This window comes from Ursus americanus, chromosome 16 (assembly GCF_024610735.1).
Source record: "Ursus americanus isolate L20-20 chromosome 16, mUrsAme1.1.p, whole genome shotgun sequence".
NCBI classification, from domain to species: Eukaryota; Metazoa; Chordata; class Mammalia; order Carnivora; family Ursidae; genus Ursus; species Ursus americanus.
Genome location: NC_142142.1, coordinates 23,305,899 through 23,327,103, shown reverse-complemented (window position 1 = coordinate 23,327,103; position 21,205 = coordinate 23,305,899).

Genomic DNA, 21,205 nt, shown 5'->3' with positions numbered 1-21,205 from the left:
TCGTGTAGTGGGAAGCATTCAGATAAGTGCGTTTCTCAGCCTAAAGAAATGATTGTACACTTAACATTTGGAAAGAATTCTGTGGAAACCATCTGAAACTCACATTTTGTCTCATGAACCTGGAAGCATTGGCTCAAGGGTGAGGGAACATGTGACTCAGTGCGGTTTCCTAAACCCTGAGCACCGAGCCTCTGGTTAGAGAATGCCACTTCAAGCATCCTGATGCATGGAGAGAGAAGTTTTGTCAACCATCTGTATTGAACGGTAAGAGAAGTGCCCTGCCGAGAACACTAAGAGAGAGCGCCATCTAGAGACAACCTTCCAACTTCCATCTACCTTCATGAAGATGGATGTATTTTCCAAAAGTTTGTATTAAAACACAAGGCACGTGCTGTATGCTCACATAAGAACACCCTTTGTAGAAGATCTTCCAACTCACATCTTCTGTCATGAAGATGGAAGTACTTGCAGAAGTGTGAGTGAACGCATCAGGAGAGGTTCTAGCTAAGTAGCATTGAGAACCAAGTCTGTGTTGTAGGAAGGCAACAACGATCTAACGTCGTTACCCATGAATACGCACGCATTTCCCAAAACGTGTGTTGAAACTTCAGGAAAATGCCATAGACGTAACCCTCAGTAAGGAGAGGGAATGCAAAGTGTCTTCTACCTCCCGTCTGTCATGATGATGGAAGCTTGTTTCAGAGTGTGAATTTAAGGGTAAGGAAAGGGCCAGTAACCGATCTTTGAGAAAGATCACTGTATCGAAGCCATCTTCCATCTCACATCTTCGGATGTGAAGATGAAAACTTTTGCACAGGGGTGTAAGGAAATATAAGGAAAGTGCCACAGACTGAAATCTATGAAAGAACGCCGTACAGAAAGCATCTTGCATCCCACAATCTTCAGTCATGAGACCGGAAGCATGTGCAAAAGTGTACAAAAACATCAACATAAAGCACTTTGCTTAACGTGGTAGAAGAACACTGTGCAGCCACCATGTCTCAACTCATCACTCCTGTCGTGAAGATGGAGCTTTGTAAGGAAAGGGTAGTTAAGCAATCTTTGAGAAAGAATACTGTGTCGAAGCCCTCTTCCCTCTCACGTCTTCAGACGTGAATATGTAACCGTTTGCACAGGGGTGTAAGGAAATATAAGGAAAGTGCCACAGACTGAAATCTATGAAAGAACGCCGTACACAAAGCATCTTGCATCCCACAATCTTCAGTCACGAGAACGGAAGCATGGGTCAAAGTGTGGAGGAAAACATCAACATAAAGCAGTTTGCTTAACTCTGTAGAAGGGCACTCTGCAGCCACCACGTCTCAACTCACCACTCCTGTGGTGAAGATGGAAGCCTTGGCAAGAGTGTGCACGAGCACGTAAAGAAAGGGCCGTCCAGTTAATTCTGAGACCCAAATCTGTGTCGATAGACTACAACACCGAACCCACCTCCTGACGAATGAATCAACCAGGGATTTCTTCCCTGTGTGTGGAACCTTAAGGAAAGTGCCATAAACTTAACAGGAGATGAGGACACTGGATCGATTGCTTCTTACAACCCACGGCTTCTCTCTCGTAGACATAAACATTTGCCACGTTGGGTGGAAAGCAGAAGGAAAGTGGCTGAGACTTTGCTTCGAGAGAGGATCTTACCAAATCGATCCTTCGAGGCATGTCTTCTATCGTGTAGTGGGAAGCATTCAGATAAGTGCGTTTCTCAGCCTAAAGAAATGATTGTACACTTAACATTTGGAAAGAATTCTGTGGAAACCATCTGAAACTCACATTTTGTCTCATGAACCTGGAAGCATTGGCTCAAGGGTGAGGGAACATGTGACTCAGTGCGGTTTCCTAAACCCTGAGCACCGAGCCTCTGGTTAGAGAATGCCACTTCAAGCATCCTGATGCATGGAGAGAGAAGTTTTGTCAACCATCTGTATTGAACGGTAAGAGAAGTGCCCTGCCGAGAACACTAAGAGAGAGCGCCATCTAGAGACAACCTTCCAACTTCCATCTACCTTCATGAAGATGGATGTATTTTCCAAAAGTTTGTATGAAAACACAAGGCACGTGCTGTATGCTCACATAAGAACACCCTTTGTAGAAGATCTTCCAACTCACATCTTCTGTCATGAAGATGGAAGTACTTGCAGAAGTGTGAGTGAACGCATCAGGAGAGGTTCTAGCTAAGTAGCATTGAGAACCAAGTCTGTGTTGTAGGAAGGCAACAACGATCTAACGTCGTTACCCATGAATACGCACGCATTTCCCAAAACGTGTGTTGAAACTTCAGGAAAATGCCATAGACGTAACCCTCAGTAAGGAGAGGGAATGCAAAGTGTCTTCTACCTCCCGTCTGTCATGATGATGGAAGCTTGTTTCAGAGTGTGAATTTAAGGGTAAGGAAAGGGCCAGTAACCGATCTTTGAGAAAGATCACTGTATCGAAGCCATCTTCCATCTCACATCTTCGGATGTGAAGATGAAAACTTTTGCACAGGGGTGTAAGGAAATATAAGGAAAGTGCCACAGACTGAAATCTATGAAAGAACGCCGTACAGAAAGCATCTTGCATCCCACAATCTTCAGTCATGAGACCGGAAGCATGTGCAAAAGTGTACAAAAACATCAACATAAAGCACTTTGCTTAACGTGGTAGAAGAACACTGTGCAGCCACCATGTCTCAACTCATCACTCCTGTCGTGAAGATGGAGCTTTGTAAGGAAAGGGTAGTTAAGCAATCTTTGAGAAAGAATACTGTGTCGAAGCCCTCTTCCCTCTCACGTCTTCAGACGTGAATATGTAACCGTTTGCACAGGGGTGTAAGGAAATATAAGGAAAGTGCCACAGACTGAAATCTATGAAAGAACGCCGTACACAAAGCATCTTGCATCCCACAATCTTCAGTCACGAGAACGGAAGCATGGGTCAAAGTGTGGAGGAAAACATCAACATAAAGCAGTTTGCTTAACTCTGTAGAAGGGCACTCTGCAGCCACCACGTCTCAACTCACCACTCCTGTGGTGAAGATGGAAGCCTTGGCAAGAGTGTGCACGAGCACGTAAAGAAAGGGCCGTCCAGTTAATTCTGAGACCCAAATCTGTGTCGATAGACTACAACACCGAACCCACCTCCTGACGAATGAATCAACCAGGGATTTCTTCCCTGTGTGTGGAACCTTAAGGAAAGTGCCATAAACTTAACAGGAGATGAGGACACTGGATCGATTGCTTCTTACAACCCACGGCTTCTCTCTCGTAGACATAAACATTTGCCACGTTGGGTGGAAAGCAGAAGGAAAGTGGCTGAGACTTTGCTTCGAGAGAGGATCTTACCAAATCGATCCTTCGAGGCATGTCTTCTATCGTGTAGTGGGAAGCATTCAGATAAGTGCGTTTCTCAGCCTAAAGAAATGATTGTACACTTAACATTTGGAAAGAATTCTGTGGAAACCATCTGAAACTCACATTTTGTCTCATGAACCTGGAAGCATTGGCTCAAGGGTGAGGGAACATGTGACTCAGTGCGGTTTCCTAAACCCTGAGCACCGAGCCTCTGGTTAGAGAATGCCACTTCAAGCATCCTGATGCATGGAGAGAGAAGTTTTGTCAACCATCTGTATTGAACGGTAAGAGAAGTGCCCTGCCGAGAACACTAAGAGAGAGCGCCATCTAGAGACAACCTTCCAACTTCCATCTACCTTCATGAAGATGGATGTATTTTCCAAAAGTTTGTATGAAAACACAAGGCACGTGCTGTATGCTCACATAAGAACACCCTTTGTAGAAGATCTTCCAACTCACATCTTCTGTCATGAAGATGGAAGTACTTGCAGAAGTGTGAGTGAACGCATCAGGAGAGGTTCTAGCTAAGTAGCATTGAGAACCAAGTCTGTGTTGTAGGAAGGCAACAACGATCTAACGTCGTTACCCATGAATACGCACGCATTTCCCAAAACGTGTGTTGAAACTTCAGGAAAATGCCATAGACGTAACCCTCAGTAAGGAGAGGGAATGCAAAGTGTCTTCTACCTCCCGTCTGTCATGATGATGGAAGCTTGTTTCAGAGTGTGAATTTAAGGGTAAGGAAAGGGCCAGTAACCGATCTTTGAGAAAGATCACTGTATCGAAGCCATCTTCCATCTCACATCTTCGGATGTGAAGATGAAAACTTTTGCACAGGGGTGTAAGGAAATATAAGGAAAGTGCCACAGACTGAAATCTATGAAAGAACGCCGTACAGAAAGCATCTTGCATCCCACAATCTTCAGTCATGAGACCGGAAGCATGTGCAAAAGTGTACAAAAACATCAACATAAAGCACTTTGCTTAACGTGGTAGAAGAACACTGTGCAGCCACCATGTCTCAACTCATCACTCCTGTCGTGAAGATGGAGCTTTGTAAGGAAAGGGTAGTTAAGCAATCTTTGAGAAAGAATACTGTGTCGAAGCCCTCTTCCCTCTCACGTCTTCAGACGTGAATATGTAACCGTTTGCACAGGGGTGTAAGGAAATATAAGGAAAGTGACACAGACTGAAATCTATGAAAGAACGCCGTACACAAAGCATCTTGCATCCCACAATCTTCAGTCACGAGAACGGAAGCATGGGTCAAAGTGTGGAGGAAAACATCAACATAAAGCAGTTTGCTTAACTCTGTAGAAGGGCACTCTGCAGCCACCACGTCTCAACTCACCACTCCTGTGGTGAAGATGGAAGCCTTGGCAAGAGTGTGCACGAGCACGTAAAGAAAGGGCCGTCCAGTTAATTCTGAGACCCAAATCTGTGTCGATAGACTACAACACCGAACCCACCTCCTGACGAATGAATCAACCAGGGATTTCTTCCCTGTGTGTGGAACCTTAAGGAAAGTGCCATAAACTTAACAGGAGATGAGGACACTGGATCGATTGCTTCTTACAACCCACGGCTTCTCTCTCGTAGACATAAACATTTGCCACGTTGGGTGGAAAGCAGAAGGAAAGTGGCTGAGACTTTGCTTCGAGAGAGGATCTTACCAAATCGATCCTTCGAGGCATGTCTTCTATCGTGTAGTGGGAAGCATTCAGATAAGTGCGTTTCTCAGCCTAAAGAAATGATTGTACACTTAACATTTGGAAAGAATTCTGTGGAAACCATCTGAAACTCACATTTTGTCTCATGAACCTGGAAGCATTGGCTCAAGGGTGAGGGAACATGTGACTCAGTGCGGTTTCCTAAACCCTGAGCACCGAGCCTCTGGTTAGAGAATGCCACTTCAAGCATCCTGATGCATGGAGAGAGAAGTTTTGTCAACCATCTGTATTGAACGGTAAGAGAAGTGCCCTGCCGAGAACACTAAGAGAGAGCGCCATCTAGAGACAACCTTCCAACTTCCATCTACCTTCATGAAGATGGATGTATTTTCCAAAAGTTTGTATGAAAACACAAGGCACGTGCTGTATGCTCACATAAGAACACCCTTTGTAGAAGATCTTCCAACTCACATCTTCTGTCATGAAGATGGAAGTACTTGCAGAAGTGTGAGTGAACGCATCAGGAGAGGTTCTAGCTAAGTAGCATTGAGAACCAAGTCTGTGTTGTAGGAAGGCAACAACGATCTAACGTCGTTACCCATGAATACGCACGCATTTCCCAAAACGTGTGTTGAAACTTCAGGAAAATGCCATAGACGTAACCCTCAGTAAGGAGAGGGAATGCAAAGTGTCTTCTACCTCCCGTCTGTCATGATGATGGAAGCTTGTTTCAGAGTGTGAATTTAAGGGTAAGGAAAGGGCCAGTAACCGATCTTTGAGAAAGATCACTGTATCGAAGCCATCTTCCATCTCACATCTTCGGATGTGAAGATGAAAACTTTTGCACAGGGGTGTAAGGAAATATAAGGAAAGTGCCACAGACTGAAATCTATGAAAGAACGCCGTACAGAAAGCATCTTGCATCCCACAATCTTCAGTCATGAGACCGGAAGCATGTGCAAAAGTGTACAAAAACATCAACATAAAGCACTTTGCTTAACGTGGTAGAAGAACACTGTGCAGCCACCATGTCTCAACTCATCACTCCTGTCGTGAAGATGGAGCTTTGTAAGGAAAGGGTAGTTAAGCAATCTTTGAGAAAGAATACTGTGTCGAAGCCCTCTTCCCTCTCACGTCTTCAGACGTGAATATGTAACCGTTTGCACAGGGGTGTAAGGAAATATAAGGAAAGTGCCACAGACTGAAATCTATGAAAGAACGCCGTACACAAAGCATCTTGCATCCCACAATCTTCAGTCACGAGAACGGAAGCATGGGTCAAAGCGTGGAGGAAAACATCAACATAAAGCAGTTTGCTTAACTCTGTAGAAGGGCACTCTGCAGCCACCACGTCTCAACTCACCACTCCTGTGGTGAAGATGGAAGCCTTGGCAAGAGTGTGCACGAGCACGTAAAGAAAGGGCCGTCCAGTTAATTCTGAGACCCAAATCTGTGTCGATAGACTACAACACCGAACCCACCTCCTGACGAATGAATCAACCAGGGATTTCTTCCCTGTGTGTGGAACCTTAAGGAAAGTGCCATAAACTTAACAGGAGATGAGGACACTGGATCGATTGCTTCTTACAACCCACGGCTTCTCTCTCGTAGACATAAACATTTGCCACGTTGGGTGGAAAGCAGAAGGAAAGTGGCTGAGACTTTGCTTCGAGAGAGGATCTTACCAAATCGATCCTTCGAGGCATGTCTTCTATCGTGTAGTGGGAAGCATTCAGATAAGTGCGTTTCTCAGCCTAAAGAAATGATTGTACACTTAACATTTGGAAAGAATTCTGTGGAAACCATCTGAAACTCACATTTTGTCTCATGAACCTGGAAGCATTGGCTCAAGGGTGAGGGAACATGTGACTCAGTGCGGTTTCCTAAACCCTGAGCACCGAGCCTCTGGTTAGAGAATGCCACTTCAAGCATCCTGATGCATGGAGAGAGAAGTTTTGTCAACCATCTGTATTGAACGGTAAGAGAAGTGCCCTGCCGAGAACACTAAGAGAGAGCGCCATCTAGAGACAACCTTCCAACTTCCATCTACCTTCATGAAGATGGATGTATTTTCCAAAAGTTTGTATGAAAACACAAGGCACGTGCTGTATGCTCACATAAGAACACCCTTTGTAGAAGATCTTCCAACTCACATCTTCTGTCATGAAGATGGAAGTACTTGCAGAAGTGTGAGTGAACGCATCAGGAGAGGTTCTAGCTAAGTAGCATTGAGAACCAAGTCTGTGTTGTAGGAAGGCAACAACGATCTAACGTCGTTACCCATGAATACGCACGCATTTCCCAAAACGTGTGTTGAAACTTCAGGAAAATGCCATAGACGTAACCCTCAGTAAGGAGAGGGAATGCAAAGTGTCTTCTACCTCCCGTCTGTCATGATGATGGAAGCTTGTTTCAGAGTGTGAATTTAAGGGTAAGGAAAGGGCCAGTAACCGATCTTTGAGAAAGATCACTGTATCGAAGCCATCTTCCATCTCACATCTTCGGATGTGAAGATGAAAACTTTTGCACAGGGGTGTAAGGAAATATAAGGAAAGTGCCACAGACTGAAATCTATGAAAGAACGCCGTACAGAAAGCATCTTGCATCCCACAATCTTCAGTCATGAGACCGGAAGCATGTGCAAAAGTGTACAAAAACATCAACATAAAGCACTTTGCTTAACGTGGTAGAAGAACACTGTGCAGCCACCATGTCTCAACTCATCACTCCTGTCGTGAAGATGGAGCTTTGTAAGGAAAGGGTAGTTAAGCAATCTTTGAGAAAGAATACTGTGTCGAAGCCCTCTTCCCTCTCACGTCTTCAGACGTGAATATGTAACCGTTTGCACAGGGGTGTAAGGAAATATAAGGAAAGTGCCACAGACTGAAATCTATGAAAGAACGCCGTACACAAAGCATCTTGCATCCCACAATCTTCAGTCACGAGAACGGAAGCATGGGTCAAAGTGTGGAGGAAAACATCAACATAAAGCAGTTTGCTTAACTCTGTAGAAGGGCACTCTGCAGCCACCACGTCTCAACTCACCACTCCTGTGGTGAAGATGGAAGCCTTGGCAAGAGTGTGCACGAGCACGTAAAGAAAGGGCCGTCCAGTTAATTCTGAGACCCAAATCTGTGTCGATAGACTACAACACCGAACCCACCTCCTGACGAATGAATCAACCAGGGATTTCTTCCCTGTGTGTGGAACCTTAAGGAAAGTGCCATAAACTTAACAGGAGATGAGGACACTGGATCGATTGCTTCTTACAACCCACGGCTTCTCTCTCGTAGACATAAACATTTGCCACGTTGTGTGGAAAGCAGAAGGAAAGTGGCTGAGACTTTGCTTCGAGAGAGGATCTTACCAAATCGATCCTTCGAGGCATGTCTTCTATCGTGTAGTGGGAAGCATTCAGATAAGTGCGTTTCTCAGCCTAAAGAAATGATTGTACACTTAACATTTGGAAAGAATTCTGTGGAAACCATCTGAAACTCACATTTTGTCTCATGAACCTGGAAGCATTGGCTCAAGGGTGAGGGAACATGTGACTCAGTGCGGTTTCCTAAACCCTGAGCACCGAGCCTCTGGTTAGAGAATGCCACTTCAAGCATCCTGATGCATGGAGAGAGAAGTTTTGTCAACCATCTGTATTGAACGGTAAGAGAAGTGCCCTGCCGAGAACACTAAGAGAGAGCGCCATCTAGAGACAACCTTCCAACTTCCATCTACCTTCATGAAGATGGATGTATTTTCCAAAAGTTTGTATGAAAACACAAGGCACGTGCTGTATGCTCACATAAGAACACCCTTTGTAGAAGATCTTCCAACTCACATCTTCTGTCATGAAGATGGAAGTACTTGCAGAAGTGTGAGTGAACGCATCAGGAGAGGTTCTAGCTAAGTAGCATTGAGAACCAAGTCTGTGTTGTAGGAAGGCAACAACGATCTAACGTCGTTACCCATGAATACGCACGCATTTCCCAAAACGTGTGTTGAAACTTCAGGAAAATGCCATAGACGTAACCCTCAGTAAGGAGAGGGAATGCAAAGTGTCTTCTACCTCCCGTCTGTCATGATGATGGAAGCTTGTTTCAGAGTGTGAATTTAAGGGTAAGGAAAGGGCCAGTAACCGATCTTTGAGAAAGATCACTGTATCGAAGCCATCTTCCATCTCACATCTTCGGATGTGAAGATGAAAACTTTTGCACAGGGGTGTAAGGAAATATAAGGAAAGTGCCACAGACTGAAATCTATGAAAGAACGCCGTACAGAAAGCATCTTGCATCCCACAATCTTCAGTCATGAGACCGGAAGCATGTGCAAAAGTGTACAAAAACATCAACATAAAGCACTTTGCTTAACGTGGTAGAAGAACACTGTGCAGCCACCATGTCTCAACTCATCACTCCTGTCGTGAAGATGGAGCTTTGTAAGGAAAGGGTAGTTAAGCAATCTTTGAGAAAGAATACTGTGTCGAAGCCCTCTTCCCTCTCACGTCTTCAGACGTGAATATGTAACCGTTTGCACAGGGGTGTAAGGAAATATAAGGAAAGTGCCACAGACTGAAATCTATGAAAGAACGCCGTACACAAAGCATCTTGCATCCCACAATCTTCAGTCACGAGAACGGAAGCATGGGTCAAAGCGTGGAGGAAAACATCAACATAAAGCAGTTTGCTTAACTCTGTAGAAGGGCACTCTGCAGCCACCACGTCTCAACTCACCACTCCTGTGGTGAAGATGGAAGCCTTGGCAAGAGTGTGCACGAGCACGTAAAGAAAGGGCCGTCCAGTTAATTCTGAGACCCAAATCTGTGTCGATAGACTACAACACCGAACCCACCTCCTGACGAATGAATCAACCAGGGATTTCTTCCCTGTGTGTGGAACCTTAAGGAAAGTGCCATAAACTTAACAGGAGATGAGGACACTGGATCGATTGCTTCTTACAACCCACGGCTTCTCTCTCGTAGACATAAACATTTGCCACGTTGTGTGGAAAGCAGAAGGAAAGTGGCTGAGACTTTGCTTCGAGAGAGGATCTTACCAAATCGATCCTTCGAGGCATGTCTTCTATCGTGTAGTGGGAAGCATTCAGATAAGTGCGTTTCTCAGCCTAAAGAAATGATTGTACACTTAACATTTGGAAAGAATTCTGTGGAAACCATCTGAAACTCACATTTTGTCTCATGAACCTGGAAGCATTGGCTCAAGGGTGAGGGAACATGTGACTCAGTGCGGTTTCCTAAACCCTGAGCACCGAGCCTCTGGTTAGAGAATGCCACTTCAAGCATCCTGATGCATGGAGAGAGAAGTTTTGTCAACCATCTGTATTGAACGGTAAGAGAAGTGCCCTGCCGAGAACACTAAGAGAGAGCGCCATCTAGAGACAACCTTCCAACTTCCATCTACCTTCATGAAGATGGATGTATTTTCCAAAAGTTTGTATGAAAACACAAGGCACGTGCTGTATGCTCACATAAGAACACCCTTTGTAGAAGATCTTCCAACTCACATCTTCTGTCATGAAGATGGAAGTACTTGCAGAAGTGTGAGTGAACGCATCAGGAGAGGTTCTAGCTAAGTAGCATTGAGAACCAAGTCTGTGTTGTAGGAAGGCAACAACGATCTAACGTCGTTACCCATGAATACGCACGCATTTCCCAAAACGTGTGTTGAAACTTCAGGAAAATGCCATAGACGTAACCCTCAGTAAGGAGAGGGAATGCAAAGTGTCTTCTACCTCCCGTCTGTCATGATGATGGAAGCTTGTTTCAGAGTGTGAATTTAAGGGTAAGGAAAGGGCCAGTAACCGATCTTTGAGAAAGATCACTGTATCGAAGCCATCTTCCATCTCACATCTTCGGATGTGAAGATGAAAACTTTTGCACAGGGGTGTAAGGAAATATAAGGAAAGTGCCACAGACTGAAATCTATGAAAGAACGCCGTACAGAAAGCATCTTGCATCCCACAATCTTCAGTCATGAGACCGGAAGCATGTGCAAAAGTGTACAAAAACATCAACATAAAGCACTTTGCTTAACGTGGTAGAAGAACACTGTGCAGCCACCATGTCTCAACTCATCACTCCTGTCGTGAAGATGGAGCTTTGTAAGGAAAGGGTAGTTAAGCAATCTTTGAGAAAGAATACTGTGTCGAAGCCCTCTTCCCTCTCACGTCTTCAGACGTGAATATGTAACCGTTTGCACAGGGGTGTAAGGAAATATAAGGAAAGTGCCACAGACTGAAATCTATGAAAGAACGCCGTACACAAAGCATCTTGCATCCCACAATCTTCAGTCACGAGAACGGAAGCATGGGTCAAAGTGTGGAGGAAAACATCAACATAAAGCAGTTTGCTTAACTCTGTAGAAGGGCACTCTGCAGCCACCACGTCTCAACTCACCACTCCTGTGGTGAAGATGGAAGCCTTGGCAAGAGTGTGCACGAGCACGTAAAGAAAGGGCCGTCCAGTTAATTCTGAGACCCAAATCTGTGTCGATAGACTACAACACCGAACCCACCTCCTGACGAATGAATCAACCAGGGATTTCTTCCCTGTGTGTGGAACCTTAAGGAAAGTGCCATAAACTTAACAGGAGATGAGGACACTGGATCGATTGCTTCTTACAACCCACGGCTTCTCTCTCGTAGACATAAACATTTGCCACGTTGGGTGGAAAGCAGAAGGAAAGTGGCTGAGACTTTGCTTCGAGAGAGGATCTTACCAAATCGATCCTTCGAGGCATGTCTTCTATCGTGTAGTGGGAAGCATTCAGATAAGTGCGTTTCTCAGCCTAAAGAAATGATTGTACACTTAACATTTGGAAAGAATTCTGTGGAAACCATCTGAAACTCACATTTTGTCTCATGAACCTGGAAGCATTGGCTCAAGGGTGAGGGAACATGTGACTCAGTGCGGTTTCCTAAACCCTGAGCACCGAGCCTCTGGTTAGAGAATGCCACTTCAAGCATCCTGATGCATGGAGAGAGAAGTTTTGTCAACCATCTGTATTGAACGGTAAGAGAAGTGCCCTGCCGAGAACACTAAGAGAGAGCGCCATCTAGAGACAACCTTCCAACTTCCATCTACCTTCATGAAGATGGATGTATTTTCCAAAAGTTTGTATTAAAACACAAGGCACGTGCTGTATGCTCACATAAGAACACCCTTTGTAGAAGATCTTCCAACTCACATCTTCTGTCATGAAGATGGAAGTACTTGCAGAAGTGTGAGTGAACGCATCAGGAGAGGTTCTAGCTAAGTAGCATTGAGAACCAAGTCTGTGTTGTAGGAAGGCAACAACGATCTAACGTCGTTACCCATGAATACGCACGCATTTCCCAAAACGTGTGTTGAAACTTCAGGAAAATGCCATAGACGTAACCCTCAGTAAGGAGAGGGAATGCAAAGTGTCTTCTACCTCCCGTCTGTCATGATGATGGAAGCTTGTTTCAGAGTGTGAATTTAAGGGTAAGGAAAGGGCCAGTAACCGATCTTTGAGAAAGATCACTGTATCGAAGCCATCTTCCATCTCACATCTTCGGATGTGAAGATGAAAACTTTTGCACAGGGGTGTAAGGAAATATAAGGAAAGTGCCACAGACTGAAATCTATGAAAGAACGCCGTACAGAAAGCATCTTGCATCCCACAATCTTCAGTCATGAGACCGGAAGCATGTGCAAAAGTGTACAAAAACATCAACATAAAGCACTTTGCTTAACGTGGTAGAAGAACACTGTGCAGCCACCATGTCTCAACTCATCACTCCTGTCGTGAAGATGGAGCTTTGTAAGGAAAGGGTAGTTAAGCAATCTTTGAGAAAGAATACTGTGTCGAAGCCCTCTTCCCTCTCACGTCTTCAGACGTGAATATGTAACCGTTTGCACAGGGGTGTAAGGAAATATAAGGAAAGTGCCACAGACTGAAATCTATGAAAGAACGCCGTACACAAAGCATCTTGCATCCCACAATCTTCAGTCACGAGAACGGAAGCATGGGTCAAAGTGTGGAGGAAAACATCAACATAAAGCAGTTTGCTTAACTCTGTAGAAGGGCACTCTGCAGCCACCACGTCTCAACTCACCACTCCTGTGGTGAAGATGGAAGCCTTGGCAAGAGTGTGCACGAGCACGTAAAGAAAGGGCCGTCCAGTTAATTCTGAGACCCAAATCTGTGTCGATAGACTACAACACCGAACCCACCTCCTGACGAATGAATCAACCAGGGATTTCTTCCCTGTGTGTGGAACCTTAAGGAAAGTGCCATAAACTTAACAGGAGATGAGGACACTGGATCGATTGCTTCTTACAACCCACGGCTTCTCTCTCGTAGACATAAACATTTGCCACGTTGGGTGGAAAGCAGAAGGAAAGTGGCTGAGACTTTGCTTCGAGAGAGGATCTTACCAAATCGATCCTTCGAGGCATGTCTTCTATCGTGTAGTGGGAAGCATTCAGATAAGTGCGTTTCTCAGCCTAAAGAAATGATTGTACACTTAACATTTGGAAAGAATTCTGTGGAAACCATCTGAAACTCACATTTTGTCTCATGAACCTGGAAGCATTGGCTCAAGGGTGAGGGAACATGTGACTCAGTGCGGTTTCCTAAACCCTGAGCACCGAGCCTCTGGTTAGAGAATGCCACTTCAAGCATCCTGATGCATGGAGAGAGAAGTTTTGTCAACCATCTGTATTGAACGGTAAGAGAAGTGCCCTGCCGAGAACACTAAGAGAGAGCGCCATCTAGAGACAACCTTCCAACTTCCATCTACCTTCATGAAGATGGATGTATTTTCCAAAAGTTTGTATTAAAACACAAGGCACGTGCTGTATGCTCACATAAGAACACCCTTTGTAGAAGATCTTCCAACTCACATCTTCTGTCATGAAGATGGAAGTACTTGCAGAAGTGTGAGTGAACGCATCAGGAGAGGTTCTAGCTAAGTAGCATTGAGAACCAAGTCTGTGTTGTAGGAAGGCAACAACGATCTAACGTCGTTACCCATGAATACGCACGCATTTCCCAAAACGTGTGTTGAAACTTCAGGAAAATGCCATAGACGTAACCCTCAGTAAGGAGAGGGAATGCAAAGTGTCTTCTACCTCCCGTCTGTCATGATGATGGAAGCTTGTTTCAGAGTGTGAATTTAAGGGTAAGGAAAGGGCCAGTAACCGATCTTTGAGAAAGATCACTGTATCGAAGCCATCTTCCATCTCACATCTTCGGATGTGAAGATGAAAACTTTTGCACAGGGGTGTAAGGAAATATAAGGAAAGTGCCACAGACTGAAATCTATGAAAGAACGCCGTACAGAAAGCATCTTGCATCCCACAATCTTCAGTCATGAGACCGGAAGCATGTGCAAAAGTGTACAAAAACATCAACATAAAGCACTTTGCTTAACGTGGTAGAAGAACACTGTGCAGCCACCATGTCTCAACTCATCACTCCTGTCGTGAAGATGGAGCTTTGTAAGGAAAGGGTAGTTAAGCAATCTTTGAGAAAGAATACTGTGTCGAAGCCCTCTTCCCTCTCACGTCTTCAGACGTGAATATGTAACCGTTTGCACAGGGGTGTAAGGAAATATAAGGAAAGTGCCACAGACTGAAATCTATGAAAGAACGCCGTACACAAAGCATCTTGCATCCCACAATCTTCAGTCACGAGAACGGAAGCATGGTTCAAAGTGTGGAGGAAAACATCAACATAAAGCAGTTTGCTTAACTCTGTAGAAGGGCACTCTGCAGCCACCACGTCTCAACTCACCACTCCTGTGGTGAAGATGGAAGCCTTGGCAAGAGTGTGCACGAGCACGTAAAGAAAGGGCCGTCCAGTTAATTCTGAGACCCAAATCTGTGTCAATAGACTACAACACCGAACCCACCTCCTGACGAATGAATCAACCAGGGATTTCTTCCCTGTGTGTGGAACCTTAAGGAAAGTGCCATAAACTTAGGTGTTGAGAACACTGGATCGATAGCATCTTACAACCCAGAGCTTCTGCCACGTAGACATAAACATTTGCCACGTTGGGTGGAAAGCAGAAGGAAAGTGGCTGAAACTTTGCTTCGAGAGAGGATCTTACCAAATCGATCCTTCGAGGCATGTCTTCTATCGTGTAGTGGGAAGCATTCAGATAAGTGCGTTTCTCAGCATAAAGAAATGATTGTACACTTAACATTTGGAAAGAATTCTGTGGAAACCATCTGAAACTCACATTTTGTCTCATGAACCTGGAAGCATTGGCTCAAGGGTGAGGGAACATGTGACTCAGTGCGGTTTCCTAAACCCTGAGCACCGAGCCTCTGGTTAGAGAATGCCACTTCAAGCATCCTGATGCATGGAGAGAGAAGTTTTGTCAACCATCTGTATTGAACGGTAAGAGAAGTGCCCTGCCGAGAACACTAAGAGAGAGCGCCATCTAGAGACAACCTTCCAACTTCCATCTACCTTCATGAAGATGGATGTATTTTCCAAAAGTTTGTATTAAAACACAAGGCACGTGCTGTATGCTCACATAAGAACACCCTTTGTAGAAGATCTTCCAACTCACATCTTCTGTCATGAAGATGGAAGTACTTGCAGAAGTGTGAGTGAACGCATCAGGAGAGGTTCTAGCTAAGTAGCATTGAGAACCAAGTCTGTGTTGTAGGAAGGCAACAACGATCTAACGTCGTTACCCATGAATACGCACGCATTTCCCAAAACGTGTGTTGAAACTTCAGGAAAATGCCATAGACGTAACCCTCAGTAAGGAGAGGGAATGCAAAGTGTCTTCTACCTCCCGTCTGTCATGATGATGGAAGCTTGTTTCAGAGTGTGAATTTAAGGGTAAGGAAAGGGCCAGTAACCGATCTTTGAGAAAGATCACTGTATCGAAGCCATCTTCCATCTCACATCTTCGGATGTGAAGATGAAAACTTTTGCACAGGGGTGTAAGGAAATATAAGGAAAGTGCCACAGACTGAAATCTATGAAAGAACGCCGTACAGAAAGCATCTTGCATCCCACAATCTTCAGTCATGAGACCGGAAGCATGTGCAAAAGTGTACAAAAACATCAACATAAAGCACTTTGCTTAACGTGGTAGAAGAACACTGTGCAGCCACCATGTCTCAACTCATCACTCCTGTCGTGAAGATGGAGCTTTGTAAGGAAAGGGTAGTTAAGCAATCTTTGAGAAAGAATACTGTGTCGAAGCCCTCTTCCCTCTCACGTCTTCAGACGTGAATATGTAACCGTTTGCACAGGGGTGTAAGGAAATATAAGGAAAGTGCCACAGACTGAAATCTATGAAAGAACGCCGTACACAAAGCATCTTGCATCCCACAATCTTCAGTCACGAGAACGGAAGCATGGGTCAAAGCGTGGAGGAAAACATCAACATAAAGCAGTTTGCTTAACTCTGTAGAAGGGCACTCTGCAGCCACCACGTCTCAACTCACCACTCCTGTGGTGAAGATGGAAGCCTTGGCAAGAGTGTGCACGAGCACGTAAAGAAAGGGCCGTCCAGTTAATTCTGAGACCCAAATCTGTGTCGATAGACTACAACACCGAACCCACCTCCTGACGAATGAATCAACCAGGGATTTCTTCCCTGTGTGTGGAACCTTAAGGAAAGTGCCATAAACTTAACAGGAGATGAGGACACTGGATCGATTGCTTCTTACAACCCACGGCTTCTCTCTCGTAGACATAAACATTTGCCACGTTGTGTGGAAAGCAGAAGGAAAGTGGCTGAGACTTTGCTTCGAGAGAGGATCTTACCAAATCGATCCTTCGAGGCATGTCTTCTATCGTGTAGTGGGAAGCATTCAGATAAGTGCGTTTCTCAGCCTAAAGAAATGATTGTACACTTAACATTTGGAAAGAATTCTGTGGAAACCATCTGAAACTCACATTTTGTCTCATGAACCTGGAAGCATTGGCTCAAGGGTGAGGGAACATGTGACTCAGTGCGGTTTCCTAAACCCTGAGCACCGAGCCTCTGGTTAGAGAATGCCACTTCAAGCATCCTGATGCATGGAGAGAGAAGTTTTGTCAACCATCTGTATTGAACGGTAAGAGAAGTGCCCTGCCGAGAACACTAAGAGAGAGCGCCATCTAGAGACAACCTTCCAACTTCCATCTACCTTCATGAAGATGGATGTATTTTCCAAAAGTTTGTATTAAAACACAAGGCACGTGCTGTATGCTCACATAAGAACACCCTTTGTAGAAGATCTTCCAACTCACATCTTCTGTCATGAAGATGGAAGTACTTGCAGAAGTGTGAGTGAACGCATCAGGAGAGGTTCTAGCTAAGTAGCATTGAGAACCAAGTCTGTGTTGTAGGAAGGCAACAACGATCTAACGTCGTTACCCATGAATACGCACGCATTTCCCAAAACGTGTGTTGAAACTTCAGGAAAATGCCATAGACGTAACCCTCAGTAAGGAGAGGGAATGCAAAGTGTCTTCTACCTCCCGTCTGTCATGATGATGGAAGCTTGTTTCAGAGTGTGAATTTAAGGGTAAGGAAAGGGCCAGTAACCGATCTTTGAGAAAGATCACTGTATCGAAGCCATCTTCCATCTCACATCTTCGGATGTGAAGATGAAAACTTTTGCACAGGGGTGTAAGGAAATATAAGGAAAGTGCCACAGACTGAAATCTATGAAAGAACGCCGTACAGAAAGCATCTTGCATCCCACAATCTTCAGTCATGAGACCGGAAGCATGTGCAAAAGTGTACAAAAACATCAACATAAAGCACTTTGCTTAACGTGGTAGAAGAACACTGTGCAGCCACCATGTCTCAACTCATCACTCCTGTCGTGAAGATGGAGCTTTGTAAGGAAAGGGTAGTTAAGCAATCTTTGAGAAAGAATACTGTGTCGAAGCCCTCTTCCCTCTCACGTCTTCAGACGTGAATATGTAACCGTTTGCACAGGGGTGTAAGGAAATATAAGGAAAGTGCCACAGACTGAAATCTATGAAAGAACGCCGTACACAAAGCATCTTGCATCCCACAATCTTCAGTCACGAGAACGGAAGCATGGGTCAAAGCGTGGAGGAAAACATCAACATAAAGCAGTTTGCTTAACTCTGTAGAAGGGCACTCTGCAGCCACCACGTCTCAACTCACCACTCCTGTGGTGAAGATGGAAGCCTTGGCAAGAGTGTGCACGAGCACGTAAAGAAAGGGCCGTCCAGTTAATTCTGAGACCCAAATCTGTGTCGATAGACTACAACACCGAACCCACCTCCTGACGAATGAATCAACCAGGGATTTCTTCCCTGTGTGTGGAACCTTAAGGAAAGTGCCATAAACTTAACAGGAGATGAGGACACTGGATCGATTGCTTCTTACAACCCACGGCTTCTCTCTCGTAGACATAAACATTTGCCACGTTGGGTGGAAAGCAGAAGGAAAGTGGCTGAGACTTTGCTTCGAGAGAGGATCTTACCAAATCGATCCTTCGAGGCATGTCTTCTATCGTGTAGTGGGAAGCATTCAGATAAGTGCGTTTCTCAGCCTAAAGAAATGATTGTACACTTAACATTTGGAAAGAATTCTGTGGAAACCATCTGAAACTCACATTTTGTCTCATGAACCTGGAAGCATTGGCTCAAGGGTGAGGGAACATGTGACTCAGTGTGGTTTCCTAAACCCTGAGCACCGAGCCTCTGGTTAGAGAATGCCACTTCAAGCATCCTGATGCATGGAGAGAGAAGTTTTGTCAACCATCTGTATTGAACGGTAAGAGAAGTGCCCTGCCGAGAACACTAAGAGAGAGCGCCATCTAGAGACAACCTTCCAACTTCCATCTACCTTCATGAAGATGGATGTATTTTCCAAAAGTTTGTATGAAAACACAAGGCACGTGCTGTATGCTCACATAAGAACACCCTTTGTAGAAGATCTTCCAACTCACATCTTCTGTCATGAAGATGGAAGTACTTGCAGAAGTGTGAGTGAACGCATCAGGAGAGGTTCTAGCTAAGTAGCATTGAGAACCAAGTCTGTGTTGTAGGAAGGCAACAACGATCTAACGTCGTTACCCATGAATACGCACGCATTTCCCAAAACGTGTGTTGAAACTTCAGGAAAATGCCATAGACGTAACCCTCAGTAAGGAGAGGGAATGCAAAGTGTCTTCTACCTCCCGTCTGTCATGATGATGGAAGCTTGTTTCAGAGTGTGAATTTAAGGGTAAGGAAAGGGCCAGTAACCGATCTTTGAGAAAGATCACTGTATCGAAGCCATCTTCCATCTCACATCTTCGGATGTGAAGATGAAAACTTTTGCACAGGGGTGTAAGGAAATATAAGGAAAGTGCCACAGACTGAAATCTATGAAAGAACGCCGTACAGAAAGCATCTTGCATCCCACAATCTTCAGTCATGAGACCGGAAGCATGTGCAAAAGTGTACAAAAACATCAACATAAAGCACTTTGCTTAACGTGGTAGAAGAACACTGTGCAGCCACCATGTCTCAACTCATCACTCCTGTCGTGAAGATGGAGCTTTGTAAGGAAAGGGTAGTTAAGCAATCTTTGAGAAAGAATACTGTGTCGAAGCCCTCTTCCCTCTCACGTCTTCAGACGTGAATATGTAACCGTTTGCACAGGGGTGTAAGGAAATATAAGGAAAGTGCCACAGACTGAAATCTATGAAAGAACGCCGTACACAAAGCATCTTGCATCCCACAATCTTCAGTCACGAGAACGGAAGCATGGGTCAAAGCGTGGAGGAAAACATCAACATAAAGCAGTTTGCTTAACTCTGTAGAAGGGCACTCTGCAGCCACCACGTCTCAACTCACCACTCCTGTGGTGAAGATGGAAGCCTTGGCAAGAGTGTGCACGAGCACGTAAAGAAAGGGCCGTCCAGTTAATTCTGAGACCCAAATCTGTGTCGATAGACTACAACACCGAACCCACCTCCTGACGAATGAATCAACCAGGGATTTCTTCCCTGTGTGTGGAACCTTAAGGAAAGTGCCATAAACTTAACAGGAGATGAGGACACTGGATCGATTGCTTCTTACAACCCACGGCTTCTCTCTCGTAGACATAAACATTTGCCACGTTGGGTGGAAAGCAGAAGGAAAGTGGCTGAGACTTTGCTTCGAGAGAGGATCTTACCAAATCGATCCTTCGAGGCATGTCTTCTATCGTGTAGTGGGAAGCATTCAGATAAGTGCGTTTCTCAGCCTAAAGAAATGATTGTACACTTAACATTTGGAAAGAATTCTGTGGAAACCATCTGAAACTCACATTTTGTCTCATGAACCTGGAAGCATTGGCTCAAGGGTGAGGGAACATGTGACTCAGTGCGGTTTCCTAAACCCTGAGCACCGAGCCTCTGGTTAGAGAATGCCACTTCAAGCATCCTGATGCATGGAGAGAGAAGTTTTGTCAACCATCTGTATTGAACGGTAAGAGAAGTGCCCTGCCGAGAACACTAAGAGAGAGCGCCATCTAGAGACAACCTTCCAACTTCCATCTACCTTCATGAAGATGGATGTATTTTCCAAAAGTTTGTATTAAAACACAAGGCACGTGCTGTATGCTCACATAAGAACACCCTTTGTAGAAGATCTTCCAACTCACATCTTCTGTCATGAAGATGGAAGTACTTGCAGAAGTGTGAGTGAACGCATCAGGAGAGGTTCTAGCTAAGTAGCATTGAGAACCAAGTCTGTGTTGTAGGAAGGCAACAACGATCTAACGTCGTTACCCATGAATACGCACGCATTTCCCAAAACGTGTGTTGAAACTTCAGGAAAATGCCATAGACGTAACCCTCAGTAAGGAGAGGGAATGCAAAGTGTCTTCTACCTCCCGTCTGTCATGATGATGGAAGCTTGTTTCAGAGTGTGAATTTAAGGGTAAGGAAAGGGCCAGTAACCGATCTTTGAGAAAGATCACTGTATCGAAGCCATCTTCCATCTCACATCTTCGGATGTGAAGATGAAAACTTTTGCACAGGGGTGTAAGGAAATATAAGGAAAGTGCCACAGACTGAAATCTATGAAAGAACGCCGTACAGAAAGCATCTTGCATCCCACAATCTTCAGTCATGAGACCGGAAGCATGTGCAAAAGTGTACAAAAACATCAACATAAAGCACTTTGCTTAACGTGGTAGAAGAACACTGTGCAGCCACCATGTCTCAACTCATCACTCCTGTCGTGA